Raw genomic sequence first — 20,544 nt, forward strand, 5'->3', positions numbered from 1 at the left:
TCATGGGGACTGCTAGCCTTGAGGCACTGGAGGAACAGATTTGGGTCTGTTGTCAAAGCTGGAATACCAAGTTTTGCTGTAAACTTTTAAGGGAGAATACACACAGAGCTTCTAGTAGCAGCTACTTGTCACGGCTACAAAATAGACAATCGTGATAATTGGCTTTACTAAGACACGACGTGAGTTTTAGCAGAGGTAATTCTCAGTATTGTCTATGGCAGGGTATTTTGTAGCCACAAAAAGTAGCTGCTACTAGTAGCTCTGTGTGTCTTCACCCTTAGAAATGGAAATGACTTTTGTTTTAGGTAAGCGTCTTGAAAAGGCCATGTTAGTATCTATTTCACCTAGGTGGTATAGACATGACATAAATAACTCTTTGTATTATTTTCCACATTTTTACCAAGTTGCCATGCCCCTCCTGTGAGACTCCAAACGTTGCATTTTTGTCTACTGATAATGAGCCAATAAATCACAAAACTTCACAGAAACACTGTGTGCTGCGGTTTGTTGGACATTGAATATGACAAATGTTTTGAGACAGACAGCTTAAAGGAACAGTAATACCAAAAAATGAAAGTATTTTTAAGTAATGAAAATATAATGCAGTGTTGTCCTGCACTGGTAAAACTGATGTGTTTGCTTCAGAAACACTACTATAGTTCATATAAACAAGCTGCTGTGGAGCCATGGGGGCAGCCATTCAAGCACAGGATACACAGTAGATAACAGATAAGTACTACTATAGTTTATATAAACAAGCTGCTGTGTAGCCATGACGAAAATAGTGGTTAAATAGTGGAACGGTTAACACCATTATATAGACAGAATGTAATTTCAGCTTAGGTTCTATTTATTTTGCTGAAGTGTTGGAAAAACATATATGTTTATTCCATATTAAGATGTTAAAAGTTATCGGGGAGTTCTATGGCCATGGGTATGGGGGGCAGACTGGCTACTCTGAAGGTTTGTTTGTTAATGTAATATGACTAGCCATGTGAAGAAAAAGCTGTTCCTGTAAGATATGTCTGCATAGCTGTTACATACTGATCTTACACAACAACAATTCTGCAGGTATTATTAATAGCAGCTTATATTAATGTTAGTGTTGCCTCATTTATGACACAGCTGAAAGTGTAGTGAAACAAGAGGCAAAAATGGGGCAAAGTGGATTTGATTCAGGATTTTTGTAATAGATTCTGCATTAGCCCAAATCCAAAAAGGAAGGACTTGTTGCATCCACAATATACAGTACAACTGATGCTTAATAAGAAGTCCTCAAGCAGGTTAAGTATAAGTGTGCATGTCAGGCCAATGGACAGCAGGGGGCAAACTATGCTTGTCTAATGTGCCTTATGTTTCTCTCGCCTCTTCTGATCAGTCATCACTGTATTATTTCACCAAAAATATTTTTATATTATAAGCAATCATAGTATGATTTAATACAGACTGACATATCATTCTATGCATAGTCTCATTGTTACATAGTCTCATAGTTACATAGTTAAATCAGGTTGAAAAAAGACAAAGTCCATCAAGTTCAACTCCTCCAAATGAAAACCCAGCATCCATACATACACCCCTCCCTACTTTTACATAAATTCTATATACCCATACCTATACTAACTATAGAGCTTAGTATCACAATAGCCTTTGATATTATGTCTGTCCAAAAAATCATCCAAGCCATTCTTAAAGGAGAAGGAAAGGCAAAACATAAATGCTTTTCTACATTAAGACTGGTGTACAGATAACTCACTGCAGGTTTCGAAAGTTGTCTGCCTGCTGGTATGTGGAAGCATGAGCGCTCTGCGTAGACTGGCGTGTGTGACTCGGGTGACGTCACTGAATCTGCAGGTGTCTTCCTCCCTGCTGCCAGAGGCAGCCTTGAGGCGCGTAGAGCAAAATTTCTGTTCTTTGCGCATGTCTTAGGGCTCTGCTTTTTCCCTATGTTGATGAAGCGCATGCAAATTCGGCTATGCGTGTGTCATTGACCCCAAACACCACGCCCCCCAGCCCATCAGATCATTAGCGTCTCAGTACTAAGTAGACGCAGAGGCATAAATTATTGCAGTATACTGGGGACAGCAAGCAATGATTTTTGGTGCGCAGTGAGGGGACAATATATATAATAAAAAGCTTGTGGTGCGCAGCTCTGGGAAAATATTCGCTCCTGGGGTCAAGGCTTTTTTTTCCCACACATGCGCAACAAGGAGAATGAGGCAGAGGGAAGCTTCCTGTACTTTACAAACATGGCGCCTGTGTTATCACAAATGCGACCAGAACAACAAGACGGATTTCAAACGATAGGATTGGCCTGGGTGAGTTAAAACTTTAGCGATTTAGGAGATATTGAGGAGTACATTAGAGGTAGATAGGTGATGTTTTTTGCCTTTCCTTAAAAGGCATTAACTGAATCAGCCATCACAACATCACCCGGCAGTGCATTCCACAACCTCACTGTCCTGACTGTGAAGAACCCCCTACGTTGCTTCAAATGAAAGTTCTTTTCTTCTAGTCTAAAGGGGTGGCCTCTGGTACGGTGATCCACTTTATGGGTAAAAAGGTCCCCTGCTATTTGTCTATAATGTCCTCTAATGTACTTGTAAAGTGTAATCATGTCCCCTCGCAAGCTCCTTTTTTCCAGAGAAAACAACCCCAACCTTGACAGTCTACCCTCATAATTTAAGTCTTCCATCCCACTAACCAGTTTAGTTGCACATCTCTGCACTCTCTCCAGCTCATTTATATCCCTCTTAAAGGAAAACTATACCCCCCAAACAATGTAGGTCTCTATTAAAAGATACTGAGTAAAACAGATCATGTGTAAAACCCTGCTTCATGTAAATGAACCATTATCATAATAATATACTTTTTTAGTAGTATGTGCCATTGGGTAATCATAAATAGAAAATTGCCATTTTAAAAAATAAGGGCCGCCCCCTGAGATCGTAAGATTCACTGTGTACACATACAAACCACATGCAAGGTCACATGAGCCAATTAACAGACAGAGTTCTGCCTTTTGCTTCCTCACTTCTTCCTGTTACAGTTAGTGTTGTAGTATTTCTGGTCAGGTGATCTCTGAGGCAGCACAGATAGAGTCACGAAATGGTGGTTCAAGGCAAGAGATGTAAAAGGGCAATATTTATGCAAATATATATTCCAGTTTGGTAAGATTCTTTAATATGTCATTCAATTTGATATAAACTATCTGTTGCTTAAGTATTCATTTTGGGGGTATAGTTTTCCTTTAAGGACTGGAGTCCAAAACTGAACTGCATACTCCAGATGAGGCCTCACCAGGGACCTATAAAGAGGCATAATTATGTTTTCATCGTCTCTGTGTAGTAATATTAGCATTGGTGAGCATACCTGACTGAGGCTGAAAATAGTGCTACACTCTGCTGTATTGTGATGGACAGGAGCAGGGCCGCTATTAGAAATCACAGGGGACCGAACAACAACATTTTCGGGGCCCCCTGGGCCCACCCCAGATTCCGCCCACTCCACACCACAGTTAAAAGACCACACAGACATAAGCGCTAAAAAAAAGTAACCCCCCTACACACACAAGTTATAAAAAGCTATTGATGGTCAGGGCCCCCTTGTAAGTTAAAAAAAACTGTGGTGCCAGGCCCCCCCCCATAAAAGTTGTTTTTTTTAAAAAATATTGGTGTCAGGGGCCCCCTACAAGTTAAAAAAAAATAATTGGTGACCAGGGCCCCCCTATAAATTAAAAAAAAGCCCATTTGCATCAGGGCCCCCCATAAAAGCTTTTTTTTTTTTTAAATTTGAAAAAAAAATTGGGGCCCCAGAGAATATTTTTTTTAAAAAAACATTGGCGCCAGGGCCCCCTTACAAGTTAAAAAAAAAAATGGGGACCCAGAGAATATTTGTTTAAAAGAAAAAACATTGGTGGTAGGGGCCTATAGAGTATTATAATAATACATTGGTGGCCAGGGGATTAAAAAAAAATAAAAACTCACATTGGTGTTCAGTAGAATTGAACTTGTGGCTTCAGGACTTCAACTTCGCCTCCTTTCGTGACTTTGGGTCTTTTCGCCTCTTCAGGACTTTGGTTGTTCGTGACTTCATTTCTTTTTGCTGTTCGGTTGTTCAGGAGATAATGTAAATGTTAATATTTGTGTAACGATGGGCTGACATGGCAGAATTTTCAATGTATAAGTTTTGCTTTGGTGGGTCTTTTAGGTGACTTTATTCAGGAAACAAACATTTACCCACTGTACAACAGCCAGATCCCATCAAACATTTGCCCACAGTATTTACACAAAGCCATGAATAACACATAGGAAGTAGCAACACATCACTGTTGTCTGTCTCTGGAGCCACAACCCTGCAATAGCACTGATACAAAAATAGCAGGGAACTCTGTCTGGAAATTGCTTTGCTCGGATCTTTTTCTCTTGGAAATGAATAGATAGGATACTCCATGGCCAAACATTTTGATAATGCTAAATATAGAGCAGCAGCACAAGGTACTGAACCGAATAAACAGTTTTCAGTTTATTATAGTTCTTGCCTCCCCATGAGAAAAGTTGTGTGTGTGTGTGTGTATATACTAGCAAGCGTTGCACCACAGTGGAACCTTCCAACTCACAACCATTCTACACTGTGGGAAGCAACTGCCCAATTTTATGTACAGTACCTTTAAAGGGACGTTATATACACTTTTATCAACTTTATTAAGATTTCAAGTAGGACTTGTGTCGAACATATGGATTGCCTATTCATTTAATTAACAATATAAAAAGTATGTATAAATTATGGAGATCTAAAGGCAGAGACACACGGTCAGATTCAGGGAGATTAGTCGCCCGGCTACAAATTTCCTCTTCTTCGGGGAGACTAATCTCCCAAAAACTGCCTTCCCGACAGCTAGAATGTAAATTGCCGACGGGGTGGCAGCGGTTTGTTTTCCGAAGTCCCCAGAAGTTTCCTCGTAAGGCAATTTCGGGCAAGTTCAGAAAAACAAAGCACTCTGAGCGCCATCCCACCAGCGATTAACATCCTAGTCAGCGGGAGGCAGTTTGGGGAAATGTCGCCCGAAGAAGAGGAGATTTGTCGCCGGGACAAATCTCCCTGTATCTGACCGTGTGTCTCTGCCCTAAATTACAGAAAGATCCCTTATCCAGAAGACCCCAGGTCCTGAGAATTCTGGATAACAGGTCTCATATCTGAACATGAGACTTCCCTCTGTATTTGCTTAGGCTGAATGTGATCAGAACAAACTGTGATCAGAACAAGCCAGTAGAGGGCTGACACACGGCCCAGTTCTTGTAGAAAAAATAATAAACAGTCCCTGTTTTTTTTTTGTTTTTTTTTAGTATAAGGCCTTAACAACTATCCAGATAATTCCAATAGAAGGTTTTACCTTTTTTTTAAAAAAAGACCCCATTAATAATATGGTGCATCAAAGAGAAAACGTTATTCACCATTGGAGACTTGGCAGGCTGGCTGTATTTAACGAGAGGGTGAGTTAATGGGTTTTTAATGATTAGCACAAATCCGCTTTTCATTTGGAGGCCTCCTGTTCCAGGCACTTTAGGATAAACAGAACCATCTGCTTGGCAACTCTAGGGGTCGAGTTTTATAACATGGGCACTAGTCTTATTACTAATGAACTGCTGGAAGGGCACAGTTTAGCTTTAGTGTCAGAAAATCTAAAGGGGTGGTTCACCTTTAAGATAACTTTTGGTATGTTATAGAATGGCCAATTCTAAGCAACCTTTCAATTGGCCTTGCTTTATATATATATATATATATATATATATATATATATATATATATATATATATATATATATATGCTTTTTCAATTATTTGCCTTATTTTTTTTATAACTCTTTCCAGCTTTCAAATGAGGGTCACTGACCTCATCTAAAAGACAAACGCTCAGATAAGCTCAGCAGATCTTACCCTTGTATCTGATGAACGATCGGACGTCTAATCTTCTGATCTGCCACTAACCATTCAGATTAAATAAAGTAGTAAAAGAACAAATCAGACTGAGTTCTGTCTTTTGCTTCCACACTTCTTCCTGTTACAGTTAGGGGCAGATCTATCAAAGGTCGAGGTGAATTTTCAAATTCAAAAAATTCTAATAGGGAATAGTCCAAATTCGATTCGAATTTGAAAAAAAATGCGAAAATTTGAATATCGAAATTTATCATGCAGTGGCATATTTATCAAGGGTCGAATTTTGAATTGAAAAAACTTCGAAAATCAAATTCAAAAAGACCAACCGAAATTAAGTCAGAGGTTTATTTTGGTCTAATAGGTCCATTTTCGATTGAATAGGTCCATATTCAGCCGAATTCGAATCAAAGTAATAGCGCATTCAAATAGGTTCTTAAGAGGCCCCCATAGGCTAAAACAGCAATTCAGCAGGTTTTAGATGGCAAATGGTCGAAGTCAAATTTTTAAAGAGACAGTACATTATAAATTCGAATCGAATTTTGGACTATTCCCTAGTCGAAGTACACAAAAAAAATAATTCGAATTTTTTCAATTCGAAAATTCACCTCGACCTTTGATAAATCTGCTCTCTACTGGCTCTTTAAAAATTCGACTTAGACTATTTGCCATCTAAAAGCTGGCAAACTGTTGTTTTAGCCTATGGGGGACCACTTAGAACCTATTTGGAGTCAATTCGTGGACTTTGAAAAATCAAAGGTCTTTTTTGGGAAAAACTTTGAATCGAATTTGATCGAATGCGCTATTAATTTGATTCATACGATTTGAATTCGGTGGAACTTTGAACTGTTACAATTTTGCAACATTTAGTTGATACATTTCTCAGCAGCATCTCTGGAGTATTAGCAACTATTGTATCAATTCTAACAGCTGCCTGTAATGAAACCCAGAGATTCTGCTCAGCAGGGACAACGATAAGAAATGTATCAACTAAATGTATCCATTTAGAACAGTTTACAGGGTCAGCGACCCCCCCTTCCAGAGCTGCTTCAGAAGGTGAAAAATGACACTTTACACTTCAATATTATAAAAACGGTGACACATAGAAAATAGAAAGTAATTGGAAAAAGTCGTTAAAAAACTATCTGAAATGTGAAAACCCCTTAAAAGAACAGACATATAATGTTTATTATGTTGAACATTGTCAGACTGCTGAACCTTTAGGCTGGTGCAATATTATATAAAATAGGGCATTTTTAGCCATATTCATTTCTAGGGTTTAGATCTCCTGATGAGGAGTGCACATCTTAGTCATAAGATATATATGGCCATGGTCCACCTCCTGGCTCAGGGGGAAACTCCAGGAATGACATAGGGCAACTGCAGCAGTAAAAATCTTGAAAATGCTTCACTTACACAAAACAATCAAAGGCTGTTCGAAGTTTTCTAAGGGCCAAAGTAGAAGTTTGTTTTAAAGAAGAAACATAACACAAACACACAAGTGTGGTACTACCTTTCCAGGCTCCGTACTAAAACCTCTTGCTGAGATCGTTCCTTCCAGCTCCGTAGGACCACGTCCTGTCTAGAGGAACAGCTGTTTTACACCACAGCTAAACCACCCTGTAAAATGACTCAAGTCCCAGGAAAAAAACCACTATAAAGTCTTAATGCTGGGAAATACTCTAAAGGCCCAGACGCACTAGTATTTGCCTTACATGGGGAAATATACTGTACTAACAGGTATAGAACATAAACTACAGGTCTGGGATTCATTATCCAGATAGTTCTGAATTACGTTTTCGTCATCTCCAATGGACTCAATTTTAAGGGAAATTTTTTTAAAATTATTTTTCTGTAATAATTAAACAGTACTTGATTCCAACTAAGATATAATTCATCCTTATTGGAGGCAAAACCAGCCTATTGGGTTATATAAAGATTTTAAAATTATTTTTTTTCCTAGACTTAATTTGGCTTTAGGTATATTGAATGTAGTGCTCCCTCCAGTCAGTATGGTATTATACCTCATGAATAATCCATTGGATCCTCCACTTTTTGTGTTTAGCCCTCTCTGTTCTCATCACTTTCCAACCCCCTATACAAATCTATAACTTAGAACTGCATGGTCACTGTACGTCTGTGCTGAGCCATATATAACATCAGTAATGTTTATGGAAATGGATTTTATACTAGAACTAGACAGGATAGTTCATTGATGAAAAGCAAAGCCAACAACCTAAACAAATAATTCCATGGCTCTGCATCTGGGCAACTTTTTTAAAGGAGAAGGAAAGGTTAAAACTAAGTAAGCCTTATCAGAAAGGTCCATCTAAATATACCAGTAAACCCTCAAAATAGTGCTGAGTCCTCTATCAAAAGAAACACTGCATTTCTTTCCTTCTATTGTGTACACATTGGCTTCTGTATCAGACTTCCTTCTTTCAGCTTAAACCTCCTTGCCCCGGGCGTGAGCATGCTCAGTTTGCTCCTCTCCCCCCCCCTCACCCTTCTCTGCTGTAATCTGAGCCCAGAGCTGAGCAGGGAGAGACTCAGGCAGGAAGTGATGTCACACCAAGCTAATACTGCAGCTGTTTCCTAAACAAACAGAGAGCTTCTAGAGCTTTTTACTCAGGTATGGTAAAACATTCTACAGAATAAATATAACATTCTAGCTTGCACTATTGGCAATAAAACGCCTCAGTAGCTTTCCTTCTCCTTTAATGACATTGATGAATATATGGAATAAAATGTACGTTAATAAAAACATGTCTTGGTTTAATCTGCTTGTATTTATATTTATTACATACAGTATGAGTGCTGTTATGAGTCCTGAAGGAACGCAACCAGTAAGGGTCACTAATATCAGTCACTCTATAGCCTAAAATTGTCTTAAAGGGGATCTAAACCCAAACATAAAATAAACGTAAACTCATTCAAAGGGTTTCACTGAGCACTTCTGCAGCTTAATTCAATTTTCAGATTTTTGTGGTTTCTGAGAGATTGACAGATTTAGACTACTACTACCAGTTAACCATAAGGTTACTTAGACTGCATTTGAGACACAGGAAGTACAACCCCTACTTAAAAAAAGGGCTGTGTAATCTCCTGCATTCCTTTGTGGTGGAACCCACGTAGTAGCCACTGCAGGGGGTGCATAACTGAACTTGTCACACTGATGATTACAGCCTGCCTGACACTGAACAGAACAGCTGCCTTCTCTTACACACTATTGTGCCTCCCTGTGAAGCTTGCCCACCTATATCGTTACATGCACCTTTATCAAAAATTAACCCATATATTGAAATGCATTTAATTGGCTATAAGCACTGATATGGTGAAACATATTTACACTTGATTTTCCTATCACCAATATCTGTACAGTCCAGTTCTGCAGTGGCAGCTGCTTCAGACCCCTGACTCATTGGTTACTGAGTCCCTGTCATTGATTCTTATGATAAGGAACACTGCAAAGACATTTTTTTATTTCACATTGGAGATTAAAGCCTTGGGCCACCACCTCAAAAAAAAAAAAAAATAGTTTCACCAAAAGCTTTAAAGAGCACTTTCTACATATTTTGGTGACTTTCTAGTACCAGTGCATCACCGCTTAGCAACTAATTAGACATTTATTTTGTTGTAATAGTCTGATCAAAACTGATTGGTTGCTGCACTAGCACAATATATAACCTATGACTTTAACTGACCCCCCTGTTACTGTATGGGGCAAATTTACTAAAGGGCGAAGTGGCTAAAGCTAGCAAAGATTCGCCAGTGTGACGTAATTTTGCCACTTCGCCGATATACTAACGGGTGCTGGCGTAAATTCGCTAGTGAAGTGGGCCTACTCTAGTGCTACTTCGCACTCTAACACCAGGCGAATTTTCTCTCTGACGAATGGACGTAACTACGCTAATTCACTAACATGCGGATTTACGCCAGACTTTACTTCGCCACCTCAGACCAGGCAAAGTGCAATAGAGTAGATAGGGATGGTTCAAAAAAAGTTGAATTTTTCTAAGTCCCAAAAAAACACTGGCTCCTTTATTTTTTATAGGATGATAGGCTGAAAAAGATCCAAACATTTTTTTAGGGTACCCTCCTTCCCCCTACATTTGGCACCTAAACTATACTGTGGGCTCATGTGTAGGGCATTAGAATACATTTATTAATGTTCCCTGGCCTTGTGTAGTGTAATGTGTTTTCTGCTGCATATACGGCCATTGTACTTTAACTGCACCCATATTCAAATTTCCAATCGCTAGCGTAACTTCGAACCCCTGATCGTAACATCACTAGCGCAACTTTGCAAACGATCAGTAACTTGTGCGCAACTTCTGATCTCCGTGAATTTGCGCAGTCCTGGTGAATCTACGCCTGGTGAAGTGAGGCGAAGGCAACACTGGCGCAACTTTGAAGGTAAGTAAATTTGCCCCTATGTGTTCCTCAGCCTAATATGTTTCTTTTTCCTGCTGCAAATGATTTGCTGCGAATCAATGACCGAACCCTAATAGGAACACAGATTAATGAATGAGTTCACCTGTGCCCCCTGCCAACCCCCAGTATGAACACAGGCAAAGGCTCAATTTTTAGTTTTGAACATTTTATTACAAAGCCTTTTTAAAAACATCTGCTCAGCACAATTGGAATGGCAAAAAATAATAATAATAATAAAAAAAAAAGTTGACAATTTCATTTTGGCAAAGTGTGTGCCCTGTTTGAAAAAGAGGGGGGCATTAATGGGTCGGTTTTATTCCACAACTGGCATCAAAATCCCACTAAAGGCAAAAAGAAATCCTACAAAAACAAATACGATACAGAACAATTTACATGGTTACAATGAATCCAAGTGCTGGGCTTTTCTTTTTAATTAAACACCGGGACAGAATGGGCATCACATGAGAATGGTCAAGCCAACGTTTACATTAAATATGCGCCTGACGTTATAGAACGCAAACTAAAGAGACAGAATGTGAATTACATATTTATTTTTAAAAAAGGGGTTGTTTTTCGACTCTATTGCTGTAGGGGGGCGCTGTTGTGTTTTAAGGGTTCCTTCCTCAGTAAAAGGGGGTGGATGCAACAGCGTTTATCAGTTTCGGCACAATTGCAATAATTTATGAAATGTGATACTCAGCTGCCTCTCAATGTCCCGTTGGAACTTCTCAACTGTCATACTGCTGCCATGTTACTCTGTATATCTGTAATTCCAGTGTAGGAAAGTGTCAGACAACACAGGTGCTCAGAGCAGAGACTGATGGGAGTTCTACGTGGGCAATTTCACAAGTTACACAAACAGATTTCTTAGAAAAAAAAAAATCCAGAAAAAGGAAGCTTTTGTTTTTTTTTTTTTGCTGGAAATGTTTTATACCCCTAATAAAATATACATCGTTGTTAAAATCTGATATATAAAAACATTCAAGTTTTATGGAGAATAAACAATAACACGTTTAAAAAAACCAAAACAAATAACAGTTGATCCATTTGCTCCGTTTTTAAATAAAAGAGGTTTTGTCTCCTCCGTGTTCCATGTCCAAGGTCAGCGGGCTCCATGTTGTAAAGGTGGAGTTCTCCAGGTGGGACACTCCAAGTCTTTGTGTGGGTGATACGGTGTCAGTGTGTGAGGCCAGAGCGATGGCAGTGATTGTCTATGTGATACATTGTCTCTCACGCTGACTGATCCAAGTCATTGGCAGGTGCTGCTCATGGAGACGATATTGAATTAATTAAGAGCCATCTCCAGAAGACCTCCTGCACTTGCTGCCTTTGTTTTACAGGATGAGAATGTGTTCTTCTTTCCTCCTGCAAAGACACCAGACAGGAATAAATAACATGTGCAATGCTGTTATAATAATAATAATAATAATACTGCCCAGCGCTTCCAAAGCTCTCGGTATCAGACACAGGGGGGATGTTCCAATTCAGCATATGGTTGCAGTAATGTATAAGCCCTACCCTCTTATTCACTGCAATGGAATGGTCGGTGGCAAGCAATGTGTGTTGTTCCATTGTTGTGTGAGAGGAAGTCCAGACAAGAAGTTTTGCATCTCCCACTCATATAATTAATGCAAATGTGCAGCAAATGAATGTGCAGTTCAGCCAATAAACAATGTCCTACACAAGCTAAAGCCAACACATGTAGAAGAAAATACAAACAAAAATGGGCTGACCCACTGCCCCCTCAGCTCCAAGCAGTAGCGCAGCCCACACTCTACAAAGTTCCCAATTGAAGAGAGCTTAAAGAGCAGCCAAACAAAGTGGTGAGGAAGAGCAGCGGGAGCTCCCCACAGATTCTATTTACTCTCAGCCTTTTTATCCCAGACTTTCAAAGAGCCGGGCCCAGGCTGCTCTTCCTGGGCAGCTTTTCCTCTGAGTCTTACATGAAAACATTGGGCTTCCTGTTGAGGAACGGCCCACAGGCGCCAGGACACGGGGTTCACAAGAGTCTCATTCAAAAGCCTGTGATTCAGAGCCGCTCTCCGTTTCCAGCCAGGAATTTCTACTGCACTGGGAAAAATAAAATGCTGCTCTTTTCAGTCTGTCTTTCACCGACTGCCTTTGAAGTCAAGAGGTTATAATAACTAGGCCACATTTGCACTGAATCTCCTTCACAGACTCTGCTCCATCTTACAGGCAAACCTCCAAAACACACACATGCAGAGGAATAAATGGGTGAAGAAAATAAAGATCTCTCTCTATCTCTCTACCTATCTCTCTCTATCTATCTTTTTATCTATCTATCAACTATCTACCATCGATCTTATCTATCTATCTATCTATCTATTACCTATGTATCTATGTATCTATGTATCTATGTATCTATCTATCTATCTATCTATCTATCTATCTATCTATCTATCTATCTATCTATCTATCTATCTATCTATCTATCATCTATCTCACTGTCATCTATCTTTCCTATTATCTCTCTCTCTTTCTCTTTCATCTATCTATCTATCTTATTATCTCTCTCTTTCTCTCATCTATCTATCTAGAGCAGTGGTCCCCAACCAGTGAATAACATGTTGCTCACCAACCCCTTGGAAGTTGCTCCCAGTGGCATCAAAGTAGGAGCTTATTTATGAATTCCAGACTTAAAGGCAAGCTTTGGTTGTATAAAAACCAGATGTACTGCCAAGCAGAGCCTCCTGTAGGCTGCCATTCCACATAGGGGCTACCAAATAGCCAATCACAGCCCTTATTTGACATCCCCATGGACTTTTTCATACTTGTTTTGCTCTCCAACTCTTTTTACATTTAAATGTGGCTCTCGGGTAAAAAAGGTTGGGGACCCCTGATCCAGAGAATAGAAGCAGTGTTACAATAAGTACACGTACTAAGCAAAGTATACAGTGTAGAAGAATTTATTTGTTTGCATAGTCTCATTAACCCCTTGTATGCCTGCATGGTACTATGGGGGACTGTCACTTCCTGCCTGAGCCCCCCCCCCCCGTGCAACACCTACAGTTATTAGTTACACATGTGACCAGTATCTGAAGAAACAAATGGGGCACATTTAGCACATTTAAAGAGCCAGAGGACCTGGTAACAGGAAGAAAGCTCAGCTGGAGAGTCCTGAGCAGATGTTGGGAGAGAGACAAGTAGCTGGGATAAGGAAAACTGGGAATGGCTGGAGTTAGGATTAGCACACTAAGAATTGAATCCCCAAACAGTTCCAGCCTTGCTTTAAGGAACAGTTCCGTGTAAAACTAAAAACTGGGTAAATAGCTAGGCAGTGCAAAAAAAATGGTAAATAGCTGTGCAAAATAAAAAATGTTTCAAATATAGTTAGTTTGGCAAAAATGTAATGTATAAAGGCTGGAGTGACTGGATGTCTAATATAATAGCCAGAACACTACTTCCTGCTTTTCAGCTCTCTAACGCTGAGTTAGTCAGCGACTTAAAGGGGGGCCACATGGGACATAATCAGTGAGTTTGTAATTAATCCTCAGCATTCAGCTCAGATTCAAAAGCAACAGATATGACCCATGTGCCCCCCCCTCAAGTCTCTGATTGGTTACTGCCTGGTAAATGTTCTGTCATGTCAGACATCCAATCACTCCAGCCTTTCTACATTCCATTTTTGGCTAACTACTTATATTAGAAACTTTTTTTTTTCTTTTTTTACACAGTTTTTATTTTTATACTGAACAATTCATTTAATTCCTTTGTAACCATATTTTTCTTTTAGACTGGGTCTAAGGTCTCTTTTAGACTGGGTCTCTTTTATCTCCTAGGTTACAGATACATTAAAGCATGGAGCCTTAAATGTGGGCCCAGACCCTAAAATGGATCCCTGTGCTGTTTACGATGGTCTCCAGATTATGTAGCCACTGTGTGTCTCACTGGCATTGCAAGCAGAAGTCAATATGGGGTGTCTGTGTGATTTGCATTGTGCTGTGCCACTTCCCATGAGAAGAAGTCACTGTATTCAGCAAACAGGACAGTGCACTGCACCAGGTACAGGCATGGATACTTCATATTCACTTTGAGTAGCAATAGCTGTCATGTGCATGGTATCTATTGTAATGGCAATAATATGGTACAGCGCTGAGGAATATGTTGGTGCTTAATATAAATATATGATCATGATGATGATAATAATAATGTTATGGGAAAACACTGACAGTTTCCTTGAAGCTCTAGTTTCCAGCAAATACTGGAAAGTGCACCATCCTCAGGTAACAGAGGGGTTAAAGGACCAGTAACATCAAAAATTTTTTTTTAAAAAATCGTTAGAAAACAACGAAAAAAAACACCAAGACAAATTAAAATTTCAAAATTGCAAAGCCTTTATTAAGAAATAACTTACTGAAACTCCACTTCCTGTCCTCTTCTGAAACGGCGATATGGCGACCATCCATAGTGCGGTGCTGGATTTGTCCTCCCTGGCTAGCTCCCATAGGCTTCTGACAGCAGGAAGACGGTGCTGGAAAGCAGACGGCTGGATGAAGAGCTGAAGGGCCCAGTGTGCTCCCGGAACATCCTTGTGCAGAGCAGCGCGCCTCTGGGGAGATCTTGCACAGACTCAGCCTCCTACTAATCCAGCCCTGCAGCAGCAGTCGATTCTTAGCGAGTGCCCCAGGCGGGTGGCAGGGCACACAGACATCGCAGACATCCCCTCTGGGCGCATCTATCAGCACAGGAGCGTTACATCGCAGGAGCGTTACAAGCAGTGTGCGGCTGGTGCCGGCCGGTGTCTGTGTGAGGCGCAAGAGTGAGCGCACACTGACAGCCGCACACTTTTTTCACAGGCAGCAGCAGCACTCGGCCATTCTCATGCACGGATTGCATCGCGCCGCTGCTCGGAAGCCTCCTTAGTCCCGCTCTGGAGAGATGCTGCTGGGATTGTACCGGTTCCAAGTCGGAGCGATAGAGGCTGTCAGTGTGCGCTTACTCTTGCGCCTCACACAGACACCGGCCGGCACCAGCCACACACCGCTTGTAACACTCCTGCGATGTAACGCTCCTGTGCTGATAGATGCGCCCAGAGGGGATGTCTGCGATGTCTGTGTGCCCTGCCACCCGCCTGGGGCACTCGCTAAGAATCGCCTGCTGCTGCAGGGCTGGATTAGTAGGAGTCCGTGCAAGATCTCCCCAGAGGCGCGCTGCTCTGCACAAGGATGTTCCGGGAGCACACCGGGCACTTCAGCTCTTCATCCAGCCGTCTGCTTTCCAGCACCATCTTCCTGCTGTCAGAAGCCTATGGGAGCTAGCCAGGGAGGACAAATCCAGCACCGCACTATGGATGGTCGCCATATCGCCGTTTCAGAAGAGGACAGGAAGTGGAGTTTCAGTAAGTTATTTCTTAATAAAGGCTTTGCAATTTTGAAATTTTAATTTGTCTTGGTGTTTTTTTCGTTGTTTTCTAACGAATTTTTAAAAAAAATTTTTTGATGTTACTGGTCCTTTAAGGAGACACCTTCAGTAACGGCTGCATTGCTTTGGGAGACAGAAAACAGGTCAAATCAGGATTCTTTTCAAGAAACCACAGGCATGCAACAAGCAGACGGAGCACTGGCCACATCTGAGACTTGACTGGGGGCTTTGTGCTGAAGTGTGGCCAAGTCAGGCATGCTGCTGCACGGCCCAATCCACAAGGAAAGCGGCACAATCAAAGGCTGCAATTACAGTTCCCTGGCTGCGGTTAGGCTTCAAAGAAACTGCTGCAAGTCACGTTTTACATATGTGAAGACCTTGGCTTCATGCAAAATAAAAGCTACTGCGTATTTATCATTTGGATTTCAGATTTGAGGCTACTGCTATGAAAGCACAGATAAAGCTGGCACTTTATTTACTCTGTGCCACAGTAACAACCCACAGCTCTTGTTCAACTGAGAAACACAACTTACTGCCACTGGAGCATGCTGGGAGTTGTTGGCTGATTTGTGAATTGTGTACTCAGAATAACATGGTAAATCTGGAAGCATTTAGTTGCAGTGCTACATTATAGGAAGACTTATGGCATCTTGTGTGCAGGGCAGCGCTAAAATCCCTCTTTATTTGGTGTATTCCTTCCAACTTCTATACATAGGAACATATTTACTGGGTTGTGCCGCAGTCTCCATGCAAATGTGTCACATTTAAAGCCCTTGCTGCTGAATTAGAAATCCCATAATCCTCAGGCAGCTGCCATTTGGAGCTACTGCTGGATGTTGTCAGCCTTGGAATTGGTAACTGTCCGACATTGGCCAATCAGCAACATTTCTGCAATGATCTGTCCATGCAAAAGCGACTAGAGGGATGTATTTCATATAATATCAATACTGACACTGTTTCACTCTTTCGTTATGTTCTCTCCATCTTTCATTGTTTTCTACAGCATTCTTAACCACCACAATCCCCCTTTTGTGTTACCATACCCCGACAAAAAGCCACAAGCATGGCATGATGTTATTTAGGGAATAAAAGTGTCTCTCTACAAGACATGACAATACTCTTGATTAATCTGTTGCCAGTATAGCTAAATACCATAAATATATACCAGCACAGGTAGTGCCGCGAGTGCATTGGCGCTGTCGTTTTCTCATTATAGCAGGCGGAAGGCAGGGGGAAGGAAGTTTGGGGAGATTGTCGCCCCACAGAAGAGGCAATTAGTCGCCAGGCGATTAAATCTCCCCGAATCTGCCCGTGTGCTAGCTCCCTTAGATGCTAGATGCTAGTATGTAAGAAAAAAGTATCACATGGGAAGGCCCATTTATCAAAGTCCGAATTTATCTCATTGTTTTCTGACCAAATCCGCACAGGTTTTTCCCCCTTATTTATAAGAACATTTTCCCGAAAATTTCCTGTGCAGGAAAAAAAAAAAAAAAATAGTGAAAAAAACCCGAATTGTACGAATTTTTCTTATTTTCCACTCAAAAATCGGATTTTTTTCTGATTTTTGCCCGAAAACCACAAAATCTTCGGATTCTATATTAATAAAAACACGTATTGTTCGGGTTCTTGGCACTCGGACATTAATAAATAAACCCTCAAGGGTGTAAGATGGCCCCAAGAGACCTTTTAGAGAAGTAAAACCTTGGATAGTGTATTGCTTTTACCAAGTGATTTCCTGACTACTTTCCTTTTAAAATGTTGTAATGCTAGTTTCATACAATACATGACAAATCAGAGGCCATGTGAGACCTTCGGGGTCCTTCACTGTTTCCCACAACAAACCATTAAATACAACAAGGATTTCATGTAACATTCTAGAAGTACAATCCTTCTGCCCTCTGGGTCCATGTTACTTAGTCGGGGCTTTTAATCAAAAAAAACCTCACACACAAATAAAAAGAATGTGGTTTCCGTTTTAGGGACAACACTTAAGTACTGGACTCTACATGTGGTGGAAACACCAGGAGCACAGAACTACTTCCTTTGGTTTGGTTGAATTCTTCCCTCGAAAGGGGAACTGTAATATAAGCTTCAGCATACTGAAATAACATGTTTTCTAAATACAATCAAAATTCGATACCGTTTCTGAAATAATCAAGTTTATCTTCACTATTCCTCTCTCAGCATCTGTTTCTCTTCATTCTGTCTTCTTGCAGGATTCGGGTGTCAGATATTCATTGACAGTTAGATCCAATATAGATTATAGGGCCTCCTTTTGTCTAGAAGATGTATTAGAGCTCATTCTATTAAAATCACCAGACATCCAGTCTCTCTATATGCAGAATTTGTACAAAAGTCAGTTATTTTGTTTGTACTGGAATCAGTTATTCGAGTGAGCTCTAATTCATCTGCTAGGAAAGGGAGATCCCCCTATATGATAAATTGGATTTAACTGTCAATGAATATCTGACATCCAACTACTGCATGAAGAGAGAATGAAGAGAAAGTGAAGATAAACTTGACTATTTCAGAAACGATGCACAATATTTAATTGATTATATTTAGAAAGTTTCTTATTTCAGTATGATGAAGCTTAAACGAAATGTTCATTTTTGTGATAGTTCCCCTTTAAAGGAGACTCCCTGTTTTATTCTCTTCTAACCAGCTCTGCACATCAGTCTGGGACTAGTGTAGTCTTATCTGTTAGAACTGTGTTTGGGGGCATGTATGATGCCCATAGCAGATCTGTAAAGTTTATTTTACCTACTAAGTTGCATTAAAATTGTTGTCTGCTGAGGGATGCCAGGAATTGCAATTCAGCAAGAGATGTGCGTGTGGGGGAGGGACTAAATTAAATTTCTGTCCTATAAGGGCAGAGACACATGCTCAGATTCGGGGAGATTAGTCGCCCAGCGAGAAATCTCCTCTTCTTCGGGGGAGACTAATCCGATTTAGAAAGCGGACGCCCATAGGCCCACTGCCATTTGTCGCCCCTGTCCCCTCCCCTTTATTCGTGCAAATTTTCATGGAGATTGTATCTCCTGTGCATCCCCAGTGTTTTTGAACCAATGTGGGTGTGGTTGGGCAGCATGCCGCCCCCCTAAAATCCTGCCGCCCTAGGCCCGGGCCTAGGTGGCCTTCCCACAAATCCGGGCCTGCTAATCTCCCCAAACTGCCTCCCGCCGGCTAGAATGTAAATCGCCAGCAGGATGGCAATGGGTGCGTTTCATTTTCTGAAGTCGCTCGAAGTTGCCTCACGTGGAATCTTCGGCGACTTCGGAATACAAAGTGCTCCAAGTGCCATTCCGCTGGCAATTCCGATTCTAGCCGACGGGAGGCAGTTCGGGGAGATTAGTCGGCCCCGAAGAAGAGGAGATTTATCACTGGGCGACTAAATCTCCCTGAGTTTTGGCGTGTGCCCCTATCCTAAGAAAATGCATGTTCCTGAGTTCATGCCCACAAATAGCAACTGTAAATGCCAAGGTTAAAATTTGCCCTTCCTCCATCCCATCCTGCAACCGTTTGCCCTTGTAGCTCACAGAACGAGTTCTGTTTCAGTGAAGGTTTATTCAAAACATCCTCCCGAGTTCCAATAAAATTCCATCAGAAAGGAATCCAAGTAATTCATTACTGAACCAACAAACCACAATGGCCTGTAATGACAGAGGCCTGTGAAAGCTAACAAGCTTCATCTTTCTTCAGAGAAAACAATATCCTAAGTGAGACAGATGTGCTGGTGAGATGTGTGTGAGGATCAGTTCCATGGGGGGGGTGCAAGGGAGAGGACAGGGAAAGGAGCCAATCAAAACACAGAGAGTGTAAATTCTCCTACTGCTCTAAACTCTCTCTGACTTGTACAGCAGCAACAGGCACCTCCCTTTTAGATGACATGTGTATACATATAATAGGGAAAGTTACATTACAGGTATTTATAAAGTACCAATATATTCCACAATGCTGACCAATTACACACCAATACTGACACATATATGGCCCTGTTTATTGGGAATGAATGCTTCTGTCTATAAATTGGTCAAATCCTACATAAAATACATTCTTATCTTATACATTTGCACAGGATATTGCGTCTTTGTTGTGAAATAATAGCAGTATGTACTCAGCCCTTTATACATGAATGCATATAAGTGGAACCTAAAGTTATGTGCACAAAAAAGCTATGCTCTATTTGGGTTGCCACCTTTTTACAAAATTTTCACTGGCCAGTGGTGGAGGCGGGATATAAGGGCAGGATGAGACGTCAAAAGGGGTGCAGCCACGACACGTGATGGGCCAGTGGTGGGGGCGGGAACAAAAGGGGCGGTTGTGATGTCAAAGGGGTGGAGCCATGGCACGCGATGGGCAGAAGGCAACGGAAAAGGTACGTTTTTATCGGATTAGGGGTGGGCCAAGGGCCTTTTCTGGGGGTATTACAAATTTACCAGCAGCTACATTGCCGGTAAATTTGTAATACCAGCCCCGGCCTTGGCAGGTGTTTTACCAGCTATGCCGGTAAAATACCGGCCAGGTGGCAACCCTATGCCCTATACATTACTGCAACAAAATGAAAAGAAAAAAATACGATTTCACTTGGCAGTTGAACTCTCTACTTATTCTTATATGCTTCATCTTTGGATAGTAAAATCTTATATGCAACCACTGAAGTAAGGGCCTCAATTCAGATTAAGTATGCAAGGATGCAGTTTTCTCAGCTGAAATACACCAAGGAGACGATTTATTAAAGGTCGAATTGAAAATTTGAATTAGAATTTTCAAAAAAATTTTATGGTCAAAACTC

At 41.0% G+C, this 20,544-nt stretch overlaps 1 protein-coding gene across 2 annotated transcripts in view; it reads right to left on the reverse strand.

Annotated features, from left to right (window-relative positions):
* Positions 1–10,522: 10,522 nt before the first annotated feature.
* Positions 10,523–20,544, reverse strand: part of lef1.S (lymphoid enhancer binding factor 1 S homeolog) — an 84,306-nt gene continuing 74,284 nt past the window's right edge. For both annotated transcript variants that reach the window (XM_018239905.2, XM_018239895.2), the window contains exon 11: positions 10,523–11,732. The gene's annotated coding sequence lies outside the window, so the exon portion shown is untranslated. The remainder of the gene's footprint in view (positions 11,733–20,544) is intronic.

This window comes from Xenopus laevis, chromosome 1S (assembly GCF_017654675.1).
Source record: "Xenopus laevis strain J_2021 chromosome 1S, Xenopus_laevis_v10.1, whole genome shotgun sequence".
Classification (NCBI taxonomy): domain Eukaryota; kingdom Metazoa; phylum Chordata; class Amphibia; order Anura; family Pipidae; genus Xenopus; species Xenopus laevis.